Genomic DNA, 4,436 nt, shown 5'->3' with positions numbered 1-4,436 from the left:
AACTAATAATGTGTTTCTCAACGTGGCTTCAAGATCCTCTCTTTATCTGCCCCCCTAGATATTCCAGCAGCCATACAAGCTGCTCAGTGGGCACATAAGCCTGAGAGCAGCAGCAGGAAGAAATACCAAGAGGGCAGCTAACCGCAGGACCGGAGCTCCAGGGCCAGTTCTTTCAGCAATTCAATATGTTTTCCTCATTTTCTTCCTCTGTAAAACGTGATCTTCGGTCAGGTTTACCCCACGGTTCCTCTGACTCTCGAGGACTATGGTGAAGACAAATTAGACACTGTTTGGAAGTTGTCCCTCAGGATGATTAATCTCGGCAAACACACAGATTGAAATTGAATTGGACGTAGGCAGGAGAAAATGGAAGAGAATCAATTATGGATATTCAGGTCGAGATAACCCGGAGAGAGGACGAACGAGAATTTTATGGAGGCTGTAGAGGCAGAATAATTGCAGCATACCAACGGGGAGAGTGTGTTGCCGGGGAGGAGGAAGAAAGGGAAAGAGACGCAACTCAGATATTAAGTGGAGGTAACAGATGCTATTAGTTTGAGAGAAAAGGCGAATTGCACAAGATTTTCTTTAATAATTCAGCATGATCTTGCTTGAAGACGCGCAGGTTGAAATGTCTGGCAGAGAGATGGCAGCTTTCAGAAAACTTGTCCTTTCCGTGACGGCCAAGCAGAGTGTCATTCATTGCAGATGGCTTACAGGTGCCTGAAAGACAGGCCACACAGGGCCTCCTACTTTGGGGTCTTGGTCAATTCCACTGGCATTTTCTTAATCTGTGCTTTATGTTGTTATCTTGTTATAGAAAGGAAAAGGATGATGGCCAGCCGACCTCCGTTGCTGATCGCATAGACAGAAAGGACTGCACTTCAGCATCGTGCCTGTTAACCAACGTGCTACTTGGGTCATTTTAAATGATGTGCCAAGTGGTTTTTGGTACTGAACATGTCCTGGGCACTTCACTTCTGATGGGGTCTTCAGCCGCAGGACTGCCGACCTTGGTTGCCATAACATTTTGTTTCGAAGGCTGCACTGGGTGCTGTAGCAGGTGAAGCAGCTCCACCAGCCTCTACCCGCCAGATGCCGGGGCACCCCCGCTCCAGTTACGACACTCACACACTGGCAAAGGCCCCCAGGAGGTGAAATCACCCCTAACTGCTTGTGCTTTGAAACACCACTGCTTCAGATTGATGGGGATCAGGACAGACTAGCCCAAAATATGGCACCTTGACATTTGAGAAAAGCCCAGACACAGGAGGGTCCCTCTGACCTTCTCCCTCCCTTCTACCCTGAAGCAGGTCATGGAAGAATTCTCTGACCTTCTCCTGAAGCAGGTCATAAAGAAGCTGCATTCCTGAGAGGCCCTCCCCATACCCAGAGGAAAAGGACAGCTTTGTCCTCAGAGACACAGAGACACCAAGAAGAATCGGAGCAGACAGGCCTGGCTGGGCTCATCAAGGTTCCTTACCATCAGGTCACGCGGCTTTTGTGCAGTTGTACTTCCGCACGACTGTTCCTGCCTCATCGCACTGAAGTGTGAAAACACACCTTCCCCTCTTCCTTCAAGCCTTCATTACCGAGGGCTGATGTGTCATGTAAAATTTATATTAAATAAATGTGTATGCTTTTCTCTGTTGATCTGTCTCTTGTTGGAGGAGTCTTGGCTGTGAACCTAGGGTGGGTGAGAAATCTCTTCTACCATACAAGCTATAGCTCTTATATGTGAGCATCTAATTGGGGCTTGCTTTGTAGAGAAAATGAATCCTTTTTTTCTTTTAATAAGTAAACTTATTCCTTAAGATGCTTGATCTGGGTCTAACACTGAATTTTTTATATATTATGCTTTTACATTTCTTTTCTTTTTTGTTAAATTGAATGTCGTGTGTGTGTGTGTGTGTGTGTGTGTGTGTGTGTGTGTTTCCTTATTACAAATTAGGAGGTTACAATCATTTGCCATATTTTCTAGTGGTTATAATCATAGTTTGGCATCATTGATTACAATCTTTTCTTTTATTGAAAGAATCAGCCTGACTGCATCAATTCATCCCCACATAGAAACCATGAAAAATCTAACATGCTCATACTTGCTTCCACTTTTGACTGCAGGTATATTTTTTGCTAGCTTTTCTTTAAGCCGAAAAAAATTCATATTAGAATCTCCAGAGCCAGGATTCTGTGATCCGCCTCATCTCAGAAGGCTTCCACTGCCCCATGAAGCATCACCTTCCCTGTCATTGAAAATACTGACATTATACATTTTAATTGATTTTGGTCAATACAGCATTCCACCTAGGAATCACCTCTTATTTATATGTCCATCCTCTTTCTTATCAATCGCAAATGTTAAGGAGCTGTGCTGAACAATCCTTGCCTTAATCCCTGAATATGAAAGTGTACATTACTCCAGCAACACGTTGCATTTAATGAATAAATAAGGAAAAAGATAAATGGACATGCCACAGTAAACGTATTTTAGACAAATTCTGATGGGAAGGAGTAGCAGAGTCGAAGGGTGTGCCCGCTGGACCTGGAGGAGAGCTCTTCCTCTGAAGAACCTGCCCTCATTCTCATCCTGGACTCTCTGGCTAGATGCAGAAGAACCCACATGGGGGTGGGGGGACTGGCTGGCAGTGGGACAGCTCACCCAGGGCCCCTGAGTTGCTTCGTACCAGAACACTGGCTACCCTGACCTCTCAACTGACCCAATTCCTCCAGATTCCCCAGCTCCTCACTGGGGCCCCCTACATTCTCATCTCAATGTCACAGTTTAAGAATCAATGCCTGTTCTGGAGTCTCAGGGACTCTGATCTACTCCTGTAGTTTTCGGTTTTGTCTGGTGGGGCCTGGACTAATTACAAGTTTGGATTATGACACTTAAAGTTATCCCTGGCAGTCAGCATGGTTCAGAGTCCCATTTCCTGTCAGATAACAATGATGGGTGGATGGATGGATGGATGGATGGGTGGGTGGTTAGATGGATGGATCAATGGGCTGACAGACACCTTCACACAGATGCTAGGCAGAGAAGTGATAGATGATGGGACGGACGGAATGGTCCCAGGACAGGGGCATGGTTCAGAGCCACTTCCCATTGGACAAGGAATGAACATGTGCACACACTTAATATTGAAGTACAAAAATGTTTTACAAGAAAAATTAGCCTCTGCCTTACTGATCATTAGCATGCAGCTAAATACTTGAAGTTTTTACCTAAAAAAGTGTAAACCTCAAGGAGAAACACTGTGCAGTCTCCGTAAACATCATTCTTAGACCTGGACTCGGTTTATAGCAGACATTATGATTTCTCCAAAGATACAGATGTTTGGGGACAAGCCTATGATGCGAAGCTCAAAGAATAAGCTAATAGGGAGAACTCAGAGGCTAGATCCAGTGACTATAATAGCATACCTGTAATAAATTTTTAAAAAATACAGCATTGCAAGGAGCGTTTCCAAATGCTTCTACTGTGGCTTTCTTATTAAAAAAGCAAATGCTCCTCAGGTTCTGCCCACATCTTAAGAACTTGGGTCTGGGGTCATTTAAAAAAATCCACAATCTCCCCAGCCCTGGCCAATAAACAAGCATGACGCATGAGCACCCAGGGGAAAATAACTGTGTGTTAAAACACAGGAAGAGAAGCTGGAGGTATTTTTTAGTTAATCTGAAGAGCAGGACATAATTAAGCCATTACACTTTGCTTATCCTGAAACAGGTGCCATTCGAGAAAACACTATTGACCCTTCTCCAATATGCCCTTCACAGTCTTCTATTGGAAATGATTTATGTTCTACCTTATCGTGTTTGGGTAAATGATCATTTGAAATATTTAAATCCATAAATAACTCGTCTTTAATTTACTTTACTAAAGACAATTTACCACTAATATAAATTAAAATATCCTTATGTTACATTTATTCTGAGGATTATTGAACTTTTAATTTCTTGTACCCCTTAATACCTGCCCCCAACTACGTCTTGCAGTAGACACTTCCCCAGGTTATGCAATGCTTTTCAAATGCGTTGTCAAAAATAACAGAAGAAAAATAGAAACTTTTCCAACATGAAAGTAGATAAAATGAATAAAAACACAAGTTCTATTTCTAAGTAGAAATGAAAACCAACTTGATGTACTATAATGTTAACTCTCAGAGCCCTTTAGGAAAAGGTGGCAAACGCGCTTATTAGTTTCATGTACTAAACTCCTTGGTGGAGGTGAGTCCTCAGCACTCGGTTGAGTCACAGCCATAAGAACAAAGATGGCCAACAAATGAAGTTTTCTGAGAGGAGACAAGTGCATCTGTAGTGAGCCTCTTAATTGCTCTAATTTAAGGCTGCTGTTTGATCAAGGGAAAGGCCAGGAGAGAGCACAAATATTAAGGCCAAAGGGGTGACATATGTAAGAGTCGGGGGGGGGGGGAAAA

The sequence above is a fragment of the Marmota marmota genome, unplaced genomic scaffold (assembly GCF_001458135.2).
Source record: "Marmota marmota marmota unplaced genomic scaffold, marMar, whole genome shotgun sequence".
Taxonomy (NCBI): domain Eukaryota; kingdom Metazoa; phylum Chordata; class Mammalia; order Rodentia; family Sciuridae; genus Marmota; species Marmota marmota.
Note: the sequence above shows the minus strand (reverse complement) of the source record.